This window comes from Gigantopelta aegis, chromosome 4, assembly GCF_016097555.1.
Source record: "Gigantopelta aegis isolate Gae_Host chromosome 4, Gae_host_genome, whole genome shotgun sequence".
NCBI classification, from domain to species: domain Eukaryota; kingdom Metazoa; phylum Mollusca; class Gastropoda; order Neomphalida; family Peltospiridae; genus Gigantopelta; species Gigantopelta aegis.
The window spans coordinates 72,915,949-72,932,715 of NC_054702.1; the positions used below are offsets into that span (position 1 = coordinate 72,915,949).

The 16,767-nt window shown below is 38.1% G+C and overlaps 3 non-coding genes across 3 annotated transcripts; all 3 read left to right on the top strand.

Moving 5' to 3' along the window:
- Positions 1-1,313: 1,313 nt before the first annotated feature.
- Trnap-ugg lies at positions 1,314-1,385 on the top strand. Its single transcript has one exon. It is a non-coding gene; the product is annotated as a tRNA-Pro (tRNA).
- Positions 1,386-5,953: 4,568 nt separating this feature from the next.
- Positions 5,954-6,041, top strand: Trnar-ucg. The gene has a single exon. It is a non-coding gene; the product is annotated as a tRNA-Arg (tRNA).
- A 6,200-nt stretch (positions 6,042-12,241) lies between these two features.
- On the top strand, positions 12,242-12,313 carry Trnap-ugg. The gene has a single exon. It is a non-coding gene; the product is annotated as a tRNA-Pro (tRNA).
- The last annotated feature ends 4,454 nt before the right edge of the window (positions 12,314-16,767 follow it).

The window sequence follows — 16,767 nt, forward strand, 5'->3', positions numbered from 1 at the left end:
GAACTGTGAAATGGGTTTTAGACTCCATTACACGCAGACATTGGTGATTTCTTCCATGTGTGATTCTTTTATCACGTTATGTACTTTGGATTTATTTTTTTTAGTTTCAAAACTGAAGACACTTTCAGAAACTTTTATATATGTTTAAGAGTTCTTGTTGTCGGCACGTGCGCAGACAGGAAACGCATGCGTCACCCGCAGCCTTATCTTGCGACACTGTCACTGCACAAGCATAACATGAAATATAATTAGATAAATTAGTCTTAGAACTGCGATAAACTGTCTTTCACGATTAACTTTTTAAAAAGTAATTAACGTGTACACAAAAAGGAGAACTTCTAGGATCTATTTTGTTTCTCCAAAAGATCCAAGTTTTACATTCATATGATAAATGCAACAATTCAGTATCACTGTATCACTGTACCCAGGCCCCAGGCCCCAACCGCAACCACACCGTACGATCATTTTGGAACTACCCTTACAGAAAGTTAATCCAAGTGCAAACTGCAACGAGTGAGTGAATGAGTCAGTCAATCAATCAAATAGTCAGTCAGTCGGCCAGTCAATCAATCGATTGATCAACCAATCCAGTGTATCATTAATTGAATGAATGAATGTTTAACGACACACCAGCACGAAAAATACATCGGCTATTGGGTGTCAAAACTATGGTAATGCAAACAAATGATAATGACGATGACGATGGTCATGACGATCACGATGATCATGATGATGAAGTAAATAAACTATATCATCATGATGGTCATCATCATGATCATCATGATCATCATGATCATCGTCATCGTCATCATCAGCAGCATCAGCAGCATCACCAGCATCATCATCACTACCATCATAAAAACCACCATGTGACCATCATCAAAATAATTTTCATCATCAGTCATTAATTTTAATCATAAGTATCTTAAGTGAAACAGTTCCCTGGATTCTAAGGATAAAGTTAATCAACTTAATGGTATAAATTGTTTAGCAATTTTTTAAATGATTAAATGTACAATTCTATTATGAGCTGGCGAAATTATATAAAGATCCACACATGTTTTTATTTTAAAATAGACAGGTGTTTTTTTTGCGACCTAATATACGAAAACTGTAATACGATAGAAAATGATGATACTAGTCAAATTGTTAACGAATGCTCGGCCTACTGAAAACGTCACTAATGCTAGTTTGAGAGTCACATATTACATATGCAAGATAACATTACACATTTTTCATATATCCAGTGTTGTGAAAGTTTTACACACTCTGAATCAAACATTTGGAAACGCTTTTGCAGTTGTATTTACATCGGCTCGTTGGTCTAGGGGTATGATTCTCGCTTTGGGTGCGAGAGGTCCCGGGTTCGAATCCCGGACGAGCCCTATTTTTTTTTTTTTCACTTGAAATAGTTTTTCTGCAATACATTAATACATTAATCAATGTCACATAGATTATATAGCTAAAATTTTACGAGTTTTATTTTCTCTTTAACGTCTACAAATTTTTGTATTCTTATAAACTAATAAAAATAATAACAAAAAACTACAACGAAACCCCATCTCTGTTTGACAACTAAACAGTTTCAACTCCAACAGATATTTATTCGGTACTATTAAGTGTCATACATACCGATAATTGTTGTGAAGAAGCAACCCGCTAGCGCTACAATGGCTACTCTTTATTTGTTTTGTTTAACGACACCACTAGAGCTATTAGATGTCAAACATTTGGTAATTTTGACAAATAGTCTTTGAGAAAAAAACATTTTTGTTTTCAAGTAGAAGCAGGGAATCGGTTATATGCACCATCCCACAAACAGAATAGCAAATTCCACGGCCTTGATATAACAGTCGTGGTGCACTGGCTGGATCAAGAAATAGTCCAATGGGGGTCGAACATAGACCGACCAAGCATCAGGCGAGCGCTTTACCACTGGACTATGCCCCGCCCTGGGCTACTCATTTGATTAACACTGTATAATAGCAGCAGAAGGTCTTTTAACTGCACGTTCGGATTCCATGACCTTAGTTTATACCAGGAGTGTAGTAATACAAAATAACACACTTACCACAAAACACGCCCAAAACAAAACCATCCAACAGAAAAACCAATAAAAATAACAGCAAAAAAAGAACACCCCCCCCCAACCCCCGCAAAAAACAACAAAACCCCCCCCCAAAAAAAAAAAAAAACCCAACCAACCATAAAACAATAAACAACAATAACAACAGACACCACCCAACCCCACAAAAAACAACAACAACAAAACAAACAAACCCACAAACAAAAATATATACCTCCATCCCCCCGAAAAAAAGCGTCCAGTGAAGTTTTATTTTGACCATGACTTGATATAAATTGACCTATATTGCAATGCAAACTCTTGTCAACACCAAACTTATAATCAGTTAACAAACATCATACGTGTATTTATATATCAGACGATGTCTGTGTATTTGCAGACTTATTTCATCTGGCAACACATGTACGTGCCAGAGAGTTCCTGCCTTGCTGATTTACACGCAGTCGGATGAAATCGGACTAATTGTTTGCGTCAACCCAATATTTATTTAATCCATCTCCCGAAGTTTGGACGATAGAAATAACCTGCAAAATAATAATTCTTATGTTTCATAGCCAGCTTCAAGAGACGGGATCTAGCTCAGTCGACAGAGCGCTCGTCTAAGGTGAACCTCTTCGGTGAACCCCTTCTCTGATTTTAGTTTGACCCGTTCCAACCAGTGGTATATCAAAGGTCGTGGTATGTTTGTCCTGTTTGTTGGAAAGTGTCCAATGCATACTGATATAAAAGATCCATTGCTGCTAACGGGGAAATGTAAAGAGTTTCTTCTAAAATTGTTTTGTTTAACGACACCACTAGAGCACATTGATTTATTAATCATCTGTTATTGGATATCAAACATTTGGTAAATTTAGAGGAGGGTTGTTATTTTAAGTGCTAAAATCAACCTAATTCGTTTTAATTGTATTTGCATGTTATTTTGTGGTAAGTGTAATAAAAGTTGATGTAGTTAATTTTGTGTTTTCATTTCATCTCTCGCACTAGACCAAAGTGAAACTATCATTATAGTAAACAGCTAATTTGAAAGCCAGATCAGATATATCGAATCTGGGGAACTGATTAACGACCAGTTGCAGAACTTAGGGGGCCCATTACAGAAATAATACCCGCTACATTTTTCCATTGGTACCAAGGGATCTTTTATATACACCATCTCACAGACAGGATTGTGCATACCACGACCTTTGATATACCAGTCGTAGTGCACTGGCTAGGACAAGAAATAGCCCAATGGGCCCACCGACGGGCGAGAGCTTTACAACTGGACTTAAGACATTTAGACTCCGTGTTAAAATTTAAACCGATAGTTACTTAATAGGTGTGTTCAAGTCATTAAGCTCCGTGAGATAATTTGCAGAATAGCCTTAAAGAGTAGAATTATATTAATGCCCATGTTACATATATAACAAGGTTATACTATATAGTATTGGCTTCGGATATATCAAATGAAAAGTGTAATTTGAAACGACTTAAGAGCCATATGTGATTTGTTTTATCGGCTCTTTGGTCTAGGGGTATAATTCTCGCGTTATTTTATTTTTTTAAATTGCTTTAATATATTTTATTTATTGAATGTACATTGTTGAATTTGTAAATAAAAAGATATGATTTTTTTCTCGCTTTGAGTGCGAGAGGTCTCGGGTTCAAATCCCGGACATGCCCTATTTACGTTTTTATTAATTGTGTATGAATATAAAAAAATATTAATAATAAACAATATATCTGTACGCAAGGATTTTTAACTTTAACTATTTCTGATCGTTTATCAGGTTTTGATGAATGATGAATTCCATAAATACAATGGTAATGGAAGCTGTCATCTTTGTCACTTAACATAGAGGTGGTTATATATACACGGCGACCGTGTATATAGCCTCGGCTACTGAGGGCTGGCTATCTACATGATGGTCGTATTGTTTTAAAGGAAAACCCAGTGTGAGCCCACCACAACCAATTTAAACTTTCCCGTGCTAAATCTATATTGCAGATCTTCTGTGTCTACACTTTTGTAAACTGTAAACTGCAATGACAAGAAAATCATATTTGTTTATTAACAGTGTCAAATTTCTCGCTCTAACCAGTGCACCACGACAGGTATATCAAAGGTATGTGCTATCCTTTGTGGGATGGTGCATATAACATACCCCTTGCTACTAATGAAAATATGTAGCGGGTTTCCTCTCTAAGACTATATGTCAAAATTACTAAATGTTTGACATCCAATAGCCGATGATTATTAAATCAATGTGCTCTAGTGGTGTCGTTAAACAAAACAAAAAGTAATTAACAGTGTCAAATTCCAACACATTATTTATATCAGATATCTTTTACAAACACACTCTGATACCATGGTCGGGTGTGGCCACCGGTAATATAAATGATAAAGGAGATTAAGTCATATATATTTTAGGTTATATCACCCCACCAAAGAAACTATTTATATTCTGTTATATGTATATATACATGTATATCAGTTATATGTTTTTCCTTCGGAATGAATACATCTGTAAGTCAATGAAATATATCCCTTTTTAAAGAAATTGAATGCAGAAGAAGAAGAAGAATGCAATATATGCTGAAACTTAATTGTGCCGAGGGGACTATCGAAGTTTTCATTGTGATAGTTCACTTGACGTTTTGAACACGTCAAAGGGAGAAAGAGATGTTTTAGTTAACAACGCACTCATCACATTTTAAATTAATTACTGTTGTATGTCGTCGGACATATGGTTAAGGGCCACACCTATAACAAAAGAGGAAACCCGCTACCGCCGCGCAATGGGCAACACTTCCCGATTAGCAACAAGGGGTATTCCACAGACAGGATAGTATATACCACGGCCTTTGTTACGCCAGAACGAGAAATAGCCTAGAGGGTCCATTGACGGGGATCGACCCTACACCGGCAGTGCATCAGGCAAAAGAAAGAAAGAAAGAAAGAAATGTTTTATTTAACGACGCACTCAACACATTTTATTTACGGTTATATGGCGTCAGACATATGGTTAAGGACCACCAGATTTTAAGAGGAAACCCGCTGTCGCCACTACATGGGCTACTCTTTCCGATTAGCAGCAAGGGATCTTTTATTTGCGCTTCCCACAGGCAGGATAGCACAAACCATGGCCTTTGTTGAACCAGTTATGGATCACTGGTCGGTGCAAGTGGTTTACACCTACCCATTGAGCCTTGCGGACCACTCACTCAGGGTTTGGAGTCGGTATCTGGATTAAAAATCCCATGCCTCGACTGGGATCCGAACCCAGTACCTACCAGCCTGGAGACCGATGGCCTAACCACTACGCCACCGAGACCGGTGCATCAGGCAAGCGCTTTACCACTGGGCTACGTTCCGCCCCTTTTGAATACATCATACCTTGATTGATACAAAATCCTATCAACACCAAACACTATAGGTTTTGCTGTTTTGTTAAATTATTTTATTCCCGAATACATCTCAGAAAATGCATAAAACAATTACATGACATTTTGAACACAATTATGATATCAACTCTAGAAAACACCGAAATCATAACCAAATAACAAACATGTTTATATGGACAAGGTTTGATTTTAGAAACATTTTGAGATGCAAATAGTATCGGCTCGTTGGTCTAGGGGTATGATTCTCGCTTTGGGTGCGAGAGGCCCAGGTTTCGAATCCCGAACGAGCCCTATAGGGTTTGTTGTTTTGTTAAATTACTTTATTCCCGAATACATCTCTGAAAATGCATAAAACAATTACATGACATTTTGAACACAATTATGATATCAACTCTAGAAAACACCGAAATCATAACCAAATAACAAACATGTTTATATGGACAAGGTTTGATTTTAGAAACATTTTGAGATACAAATAGTGTCGGCTCGTTGGTCTAGGGGTATGATTCTCGCTTTCGGTGCGAGAGATCCCGGGCGCCCGAGATCCCGGGTTCGAATCCCGGACGAGCCCTAAATAATTATTTTAGTCTCGACACAATACTCTTTGTTTCCTACCGTTAGCCTATGCTGCCCAAATTATACCTTTTCCTGGCGAGATTTGCTCATAATTTCAATTTTAAATTTCTCAAAATTATTTTAATGTTTTGGGTAAGATTCAATGATTTAACTATAGTAGTAGGGGAAATAAATATCCGCCTGCAAGTGGCTAGAGAAAGTTTCTAGTGTTTTTTTCAGCATCAAATACCTCTTGCCAAAACCATAATCATACACTCGTAACCACTTGAAAAGCATTATATTTATAAGTATTACAATATATCAGTGTATTAGCAGACTTATTTTATCTGACAATGCGTGTACCTGCCAGAGAGCTATTTCTCGGCGATTACACGCAGCCTGATTAAATCTGACTAATTGTTTGCGTCAGCCACCGTCCTATCTCTGCCGGCGAGGTCGGGCAGCTGGCTCGTTGCGATCTAGACGCCGCCTGTCGGCCATGGGAGATAACAATGATGCATCATTTGTGTCAAACATCGCAATTAGCGAGTTATCCTATGCTCCACGTGCTCTCTGTGCTAGCACGGCGGTGACGTCGGTGCGGCACAAACAGTACACGCAGTGATATCATCGGACCTGGCAGCATCGACGTCATGTTGTAATACACAGAGGACAGATACTATAACCGATATTATTATTCATAATGCCCAGGAAGATGATATCAATGTCTGGCTGATATGTGTGTGTGTGTTGTGTGTGTGTGTGTGTGTTGTGTGTTGTGTGTGCGTGTGTGTGTGTGTGTGTGTGCGCGCGCGCGCGCTCGTGCATAAATCATGTCAAATTAATATGTGTTGAATTTATTATTCATCTTTATTTTATATTAGGACAAAGCCGTAATGTCTATAACAGATAACTGCGTATAACACATACAGATATTTATTATTATTAGTATTATTAGTATTATTATAGTAATAAATGGTTATGAATGTGAGAGAAAAGCCTTTATGAATGGTAACATTTATTAAAATATACATTTTACACAGCTAATGAAGTTCTTTTTAAAAATATTTTAAAGCTTCATTTACTATTGGCTCGTTGGTCTAGGGGTATGATTCTCGCTTTGGGTGCGAGAGGTCCCGGGTCCGAATCCTAAACGAGCCCAATTTTTCTTTTAAGTTATTTAAATACATTATTCTCGAGTACGTTTAAAATACATAGGTTCAGTAATAAAGCAACAGTACGAAAATTCTATGTCTAAACATATAAAATTATTTCGTTAACGAACATGCCAGTCTGTCCATACATAAATAACCTCCACTTTAGTTGTCTTTAGTTTACTTGTATCGAATGGTTAAGATTCTAATTTTGAGACATTTAGAACCTTCTGACATTTTGGTTTGGTTCTATCGTAAGACTGCAATTTTAAGCTCGAGTTCTACAGAAAAATTAACGAGGTCCAAATATATGACACCTTGGCTTCAATAAATCACAGCATCGCTCACAGGTCACAAAACTCCCTGTTTTGTTCTTGGAGTTTTTCTCGCTTTTTTATTGTCCAGGTCTGCATTGTTGTTTCTTTGTCATGTGAGGCTGTCAACAGTTTACAAACTGAAGGCGATGATTTCCAGTGAGTACGTGCCATGGAAGAAAGCATTGTGAAACAGATCGCGGTATATCTGTGGGAGAAGGGTCATTTACTAGTGAAATGCGAACCGTCGTCTAATTCGGGCAGGTGCTGAGATGGCCCCAAATCACCTCATTAGACGAGGAAGGAGGGCTTGATATAAAACAGACTCTGATTGCACAGATAGATTCTCGTTTGGGGATGTTTTATGTTTCCCGACACTTCCCAAAACGACAGGACTTATCTCCCGTTGACAGTTGAGTCAGATATCTCGGCAGATAAAGTGATCGGGCCAGTGTTACTTTACCAGACAGCAGAGAAAGAGAGAAAAAAAGATAATCTTATGCGAACCGAAGCAAACTGACAACGTTAATTTCCAGTAAAAGAGCAATGTTGTAAGAGGACTAGCAGTAGACTTTCAAGAAGTAATTTTAGATGAGATGACGTAGACGTATGAGCTGGCACTTTACTGGAGGGGTTGCCCTGGATGGATGGGAGGAATTTGATGTGTACATTTTAAATGTCGTTTTATAAAATGAAATTAAAATAACACAGAAGTCAGACAAAGCAATTACCAACCTATCTCACTCCACTGGTCTGGGATCGATCCCCATTGATGGGCTTATTAAGCTATTTTTGGTTTTAGCCAGTGCACCACGACTAGCATACCAAAGGACGTAGTATGTACTATCCTGTCTGTCGGATGGTGCATATAAAACATCACTTGCTATTAATGAAAAAATAAGTCTATTTGTCAAAATTACAAAATCCAATAGCCGATGTCGTTAAACGGTTAACTTTTACTCTTTGGACCAGTTATTAAATTATTAGGTCCATACTAGTCTAGACAAGCAAACTATTAACCTATCTTAAAGGGACAGTCCTGAGTTTGCTGCATTATAAGATGTTTCTGACTAATAAAATACTTCTACGATTAAACTTACATATTAAATATATTTCATCATCTGCAAAATGAATTAATAGTTTCTGATTTTAAAAATACAGTGTACACATAAGACACGTTTACAAATAGTTTTCCATGTAACCATTCCACATCGATGAATGTTATTAGTATAGTTGTAATGATTACCTGTAAATAAACTTTGTAAATTATGCTGGAGTGTTGTTTTGATTGAGATAAACAATATATTTAAGAAAACACGGTGACTATCATATGTGTGTCTGGCTGACGCATTACACTTTAACTGTTCCAACCCCTTTTTGTAAATAACGAAATTAATGCTTTTAGTAAATTTAATTTCACTTCATTGCAAAGTGCCATTAAACGTCTTTTACATTTCAAATACCACAGAAAGTCGAAATACACATTTCAAACACTATTCTTCACATTCTGTTACTTCAGTTTAAGGTCTTCCGCGATAGTATATACATTATTCCGTCTTGCAAGAAAAACAATACCTCTAGCAGTGTAAGGGAAATAACTCGATTAGCTTATTATATATCCCCTTCCTTTTGTCGTTAGAGCTGGGACAGAAATGTCCTCATTGGAAACTGGCCTCTGGGGTGCAGTCGTCAGGCCATCTGCATTGGGGCCTGGCAGGTTGTGGGTTCACATCCCAGTACCTGCTCCAACACAGAGTGAGGTGTAACAATTCCAAAGAAAGATATATGTTTTGTTGTTTCGTTACTTACACCTACTTCTCTCACAATAACTCCCAATAACTAACCATTAACTCTTAGTGGAAAGGGGGGAGGGGGGCCGGCGTAGCTCAATACTAAAGCGCTCGCTTGATGCGCGGTCGGTCTAGAATCGACCCCCGTCGGTGGGCCCATTGGGCTATTTCTCGTTCCAGCCAGTGCACCAAGACTGGTATATCAAAGGCTCTGGTATGTACTATCCTGTCTGTGGGATAGTGCATACAAAAGATCCTTTGCTGCTAATCGAAAAAGAGTAGCCCATGAAGTGGCGACAGCGTGTTTCATCTCTCAATATCTGTGTGGTCCTTAACCATATATCCGACGCCATATAACCGTAAATGAAATGTGTTGAGCGCGTCGTTAAATAAAACATTTCCTTCCTTCCTAGTGGAAAGGAGACAATCTGTTAAAAACCCCAAAACCTTTACATAAAAATGTACCCCATACGCATCACCCATAAATAATATTTGCACTCCCTTTTATGTAATAATTTCTTCTGAAATATTTCCAGCACTGTTTATGTAGAGGTTACATTGTACCAAATAATAAAGTTCCGTGTCAAAGTTCGAGATGCACCTGCAAATATTTACGGAGTTAAAACGGCCGCGGCTGTGATTGGTAGTAAAGTGTAACATTAATTATTTTTGCAAATAAAATTATTCAATGGCAGTAAACAAATACACTTTTATTTGTTATAGTTATGCAGTATACACAAAAGGTTAAAACCAGTGCGGGATACACCCAAAAATGGAATTGCGATTTTCTGTATAAATGAAGTTTGCTAATAAAAACATTTTTCAAAATTTTAAAATTATATATGACCGCCCCACCCCCTCCCTCCCATCCATTTTCTTGCAGGTAGATTAACGGTGATGCTCCACATGTTTTATTGGTGTACTGCCTGAGTGTGCTGATACACTGCTTATATCCATTTTATCAGTTAACATTATCGGTAATAGGAATTGACTTGGTACACTGGAACCTAGACTATCACCCTTCAATAGATTGTGTATGTCATTTTCATCCATGCCTCTGTCTGTTCTTTCATATAATAATCTATTTTATCTTGCATTACACCGTGATGGCGTCCATTTTATATGTGCTATTGAAATGGAAGGACATCACAAACATGGCTATTTCAGGTATGAATGGATATTCTCATAATAATATTATTCCCAAACCCAATTTAACACAGCGCATCGTGTGTTCTTGGTCGCCATGTTGGAATCTGCCAACAGTACATATTTTATGAAATATTTAATAACTACTGTGGACCTTATCAGGCACGGCGGAGCAGTAGGGGGACTGGGGGACTCTAGCCCCCCCCCCCCCCCCCATATTTCTGAATAAAAAATATTAGTGATAGTAAATCTTAAGGAAAAGATGAATTTTACTTGTTGAATGCAGGAAATTGCCTTTCAAGACATCTAATTTTCAAACTTTTATGAGGGAGCATACCACAAACTCTCTTGAAACTTTGCTTTGCACCTTCGATCTTAGTCAGCGGCCCCCCCCCCCCCCCCTCATGATATCTCAAATATCAGAAATATTACAGAACACGTTTTCAATACAAATTATTATATATTAGAGAATATTCGCATTTAATTCTTATGGAGTATTATAATCAACATAAGGAACCAATATTTGAAATAATAATAATAATAATAATAATAATAATAATAATAATAATAATAGTGGTATTTAACTTTAAATATCATTATTATTTTAATTATATTTTAATAATTTTCAGGTAACAGTATCAGATGTGTATTGCGAAATCACACACCACTTTCAACTTGTGAACAATGGTAATCGACCTTAAATAGAGCATTTTCAGATTTCGTATGGTTATATAATTATACTCTTCAAAAAAGTAGGGGAACTCTAATAAGAATTCACAGTTGCCAAAATTGTAAGGTATATTAGCTGTGGGGAATGGTTATATGATAATAGTGAATTAATTGGGCAAACATTGCAACCGGTAGTTCAGTATTACAGTAGGTTTTATGTCTACCAAAGATCTTGAAGGACGATGGGGGTCAGAAGTGAAATTTGAAAGTTGACGTTTTTTTATCAGTAAATCTCAAATTCAAACAATAAAAATGACTAAAAACAATACTATAACAACTGTATGATCAACAGAATGAAAACGATTGACTGAAATAATGTTCCACAGTGATTAATCGACCTTACTGGAAATTGTCAAAATCGAGAATGACACCCCACGCACGTGTGCGGAGCATCTGGATGATGCACGTGCAAAATATGGAATGTGTTTTGGTGTGTTGATAAACAGATCTGAACGTTCTTTACTGGGATGTCTGTAGTTAAAACATATGTTCGGTTCCCCTACTTTTTTTTAAAGAGTATATATATATATATATATATATATATATATATATATATACATAATATATATATATATATATATATATATATATATATATATAGAGAGAGAGAGAGAGAGAGAGAGAGAGAGAGAGAGAGAGAGAGAGAGAGACAGACAGGGTAGTACATACCACGGCCTTTGATATACCAGTCGTGGTGCACGAGAAATAGCCCAATGGGCCCACCGACGGGGATCGATCCCACACCGACCGCGCATCGAGCGAGCGCTGTACCACTGGGCTACGTCCCGCCCCTGCATAACATATATATATATAATATATTCTAATGACAATAAATGTCCGCTATCACGTATGTCTTTGGCTATTGTTATTTTATACAGAATATACTAAAAATGGCATTTTCACGCACTTTGATCGTTTTATAAGTGAGCTCAATAATAAAAATACTATTAGAGTAAAATTTCGAGGTAAAAAATTCGATTCTGTCCTTTCTCTACTATGGTGACTAGTTTTGTGGTTCAATGCTAACCCGACGCCGGTGACATACGCATTGTTATGATTTCAGTATTAGATAACAATCGTGTCGGCTCGTTGGTCTAGGGGTATGATTCTCGCTTTGGGTGCGAGAGGTCCCGGGTTCGAATCCCGGACGAGCCCAATATTTTTTAGCTTTTTATTTTGTAAAGTATTTATTATGTAAGTAGTCTATTAGAAGGAATGAATAATAGTTTATTTAATGACGTACTCAACACATAAATGAAAAATGTATATAAGGAGGTAAAATGAAATCGAGCTACTACAAACATTAGGATGGCCAAAACAAATTAGCTATACAGAAACAGAAACTGTATTCAGTATGTACCTGTAGTTGTTAAACAATATTTATTTGGAAATAAAATTATGATACAATGGTTGAAAACTCAGGATAATCCCTTTAAAGACCACTTAGATAAAATATTTTTAAAAGTTTGTTTTATTTAACGATACCACTAGAGCACATTGATTAATTAATCATCGGCTATTGGATGTCAAACGTTTGGTAATTATGACTCATATGTTTTCTAATGCAGCAAGGGATCTTTTATATGCACTTTCTCACAGACAGGAAAACACATACCACGGCTTTTGACCAGTTATGTGAACTGGTTGGAACGAGAAAAATTCCATTCAGTTGAATGGATCCACCGAGGTAGTTCGATTCTGCGACACAAGCACATCAAGCGAGCACTCAACCGACTGAGCTAAATCCCGCCCCACCACATAATGAGACTGGAACCCGCTGCCACCATTCCAAGGACTACTTTTTTTTTTTATTAGTAGCAAGAGAACTTACACCATCCCACAGACAGGATAGTAAACACCACGACTTTTATTACACCAGTGCTGGAGCACTGGGTGGAACGAGAAATAGCCCAGTGGGCCACCGACGGGGATCGATCCACTGGGCTACGTTCCGCTCCGTAGTCTGTTAGAAGGGATAAGCATTCTTATTATGACGGGTGTTGGATTTGGCCCAGTCAGTAAGGCGCTTATAAATCCATCGTATGATCGAACCACCTTAGTGGACCCATTCTCTGACTGCGTGCACCCCACACCCTTCGTCCCAATCAGTGTACCACGACTGATATATCAAAGGCTGTGGTATGTGCTCTCCTGTCTGTGGGGAAGTGCATTGTTGTGATTCCAATATTATATAAAAATCCCTTTCTGCTAATGGGAAAATGTACCCAAATCTTTTTACATCCAATAGCCAATGTGCTCTAGTGGTGTCGTTAAACAAAACAAACCTTAACTCTTACAGTGACTAAATTTTAATAAGAGGAATGACAACATGAAGAAACGTGTGTGTGTGTGTGTGTGTGTGTGTGTGTGTTGGGGTGGGTGGTCAACGTGAAGGCGGACTCGGAATCATGTAAACTGATCACGTCACGGACCAGATTAAGTGTAATGAGTACCATTGTGGATGGAAGGACAGACAGCTAGAGTCCATTCCAGCTGAGTGGTCCAGTATGGCGGCCGTCACCTCTCGACATTTGCCCACAGCTAGTGATCGCACTGGCCGACCACTCCGCGGACAGATGTGTCTAAATAACATGCACGAGAAATAGATTCCAACACAATCAGTCTATTTGAATGTCATAAACCCGTCTCTCGAGGACCTCTTCACAATATATCAATGTAAATTATATTTGAGGCCGCCGTCTCTCCCAGCGATCAGGCTTGAATTATGGCATGGCGGTTCTCTGTGTCCCAATTACCCCGTGTCTGCGACGAGCACTGGGCTACGCCATCATGGTTCTCAGGTGCCCAACTTCCAGTAATGCCTCATAACTATCTTAAGCTTTGCATTCTTCAATTGATTTGATTTATATTCGTTTTTGATTCATTCAAACTTCTGTCTAATTGCACAAACAAATTCGATTTTTCGAGCGCGGCGAGAAAAGCAGGACCCATCGGGCAGGAATAATTCGTTTAGCAGAGTCAAGTGCTTGGGCGCACGTTTACATAACGCAATTTTCCAGCAAGACGGCCAGTTTCTTCTGTATCTCTTTGTCGCATGGGCAGCCGTTAGAATCCGGCCAACCGGTACAAATACTGTTAATTCGAATAGTTGAACGGGCTGTGGTCAGAAATTGATAAAAGCGCTTCTGTCTTAAGGAAAAAAAAGCAATAAACGAACCTTCAGCCGGGAAGAATGAGCAAGTGCGAGTGCTGAACCAAAAAGATTTAGCGACCTAAAAGAGAAAAACACTTTTTAATGTAAATTACTAAAAGCGGCTTGCTACGCAGTTGAGAATCCTTTTTAAATCCCACAGGGCGACAGAAATGTCGACGGTAGGCGCATTCACTCCGCGAACCGGAGCGTGAAACGTTAGAGAAAGGAACGGCAATTGCAAACCAAAGAGCGGAGACGGCAACGGCCGCCGTTTTGCGATAATCTTTTTTGCTCGAAATCATGTCTTCCGCAGATTTTATCTTTTTGCTGTGAGCGAGGTTCGGTGGCGACAAAAAGGGTAATGGCACACTGTCTGAATAAACCGCTTCTCAGTGGGTTGTGGCATAACGCTGGGTTTTCTACGTTGCTACAATAAATTACTCGCGCAAAGGCAACCAACCATGGACTCCAGTTGATTATTTGTCGCGTGGGACCGTGAAAGATATTCTTTTGTATTTGGGAACTCATCACTTTATATTAAACTCATCAACACTGGTGGAAAAAAAAGGCAACCAAGTAGTGTGTAACGTTCTTTTCGCAAAATAGACCAAACATACTTCATACATCTTATTGTGATTGGTAAAATAAAGTGAATATGTTTGTGACAAATAGCTATTGAAGTTTCGGAAGGGAGTTTCCATTGACGGTGAGCGTTAGTGCTTGAAACGATATATAGGGTCAGATAAGGATGCATTTTAACACACCAAGGTGGCTGTTTGCTATAATAACGCATAATTGTTATCAAGTAGCACATAAGTAGCTATTTAAACAACGTGTTAAGATCGCAATCAAATATGACCATGTTATGAAATGCTCTTGCCTTAAAAGTAGCTCTCATGCACCGGTAACAAAAGACTTGAACCAAGAGAAAAGAGAACAGAAAAAACCCTACCTAAATGAAGAGCCTTGAAATAAAGAATAAGAATGTTTGTTTTAGTCACGGTAACACCCTCCCCCTCCTCCACTGGCGTAGGAAGCGGTGGGTGGGGTGGAGGTGGGTGATAAGGGGGCATGTGCCCCCCCCCCCCCACTTTTCAGATATTTTGCTTTATAATAGTGAAAAAGTGTGTAAATATAAAAGTGTCCCCCCCCCTCTTTTTGGCACCTTCCTACGCCACTGCTCCCCCATTACAGTGTATGTTCACCGGTAATGCTGGAAATCGGAAGTAAGTCTGTGATCGATAATCAGTTTGCACCAACCGATCGATATATTGATTAATAATCGACTACATATATATTGTGCATCCGGGAACATACGTCTGTTTTGAATCTCGTCAGTATAAGCTTTGTGTGTTTAGTGTTTGTATATATGTATAGTGAGTCGGTGTTTGTGTTGGTGTGTTGCTTAGTCTCCAAGTTTACCACAAATTCAGTTGCAGTTCATTTATTGCTGAATCACTACGTTGTCTTCGAACAGTGTTTTTTTAAACAGTACTAATGTGTATGTCCCAGTTTGCCGTGAGGTTAAGGTCATGGCCATTTAGATTCGAATTCCGTTTTGCATTTTTATTATACCGAATAGGCTACTTTGGTAGCGGTTTTTGTGTGTTCATAAAAGAAAGCCATGAAGACATTTTATAAGTTTTAATCTTTTATTGAACAGAATAACTAAAATATTAATATATTGCTAAGAGTATTTCATGCATTAGATAAGTATGTTATTTCCACTTCTTGAAACGAAACGAAAAAGAAACGTAAACGGCAAACTAGGAGTAAATGTACTGGCACTCATTAGTGGCCACGGGTAACTTTGTTTTATAAGACTCTGAACGACAAGACAAGACAAGAAAATACATTTTATTCAGTCGTGAAACTTACTCACGATATTCAGTTTATACTCGGTTTAACTCATGAAACCTGTACAAAAAAGTTTGTTTTGTTTAACGACACCACTAGAGCACATTGATTTATTAATCAACGCCTATTGGATGTCAAACATTGGGTAATTTTTACATATAGTCTTAGAGAGGAAACCCGCTAAATTTTCCCATTGGTAGCAAGGTATCTTTTATATGCACCATCTCATAGACAGGATAGGACATTCCACGGCATTTTATGTACCAGCCATGGTGCACTGGCTGGAACGGGAAATATCTCAATGGGCCCACCGACGGAAATTGATTCCAGACCTACAGCGCATCAAGTGGGTGCTTTACCACTGAGTACGTCCCGCCCCCTGAAACTTGTACAACATACTTTGTTTAAACTCGGTTTAACTCATCACTGCACTTGTACACGATCTTGAACAAGATACATGGTTTAAATTCAGTTAACTCATAATGAAACTGATAAAAGACACTTCGTTTAACTAGGTTTAACCCAATCACGGAACGTGTACAAGATACTCGATTTAACTCATAATAAAACATGTACAAAATACTCAGTTTAACTCTTC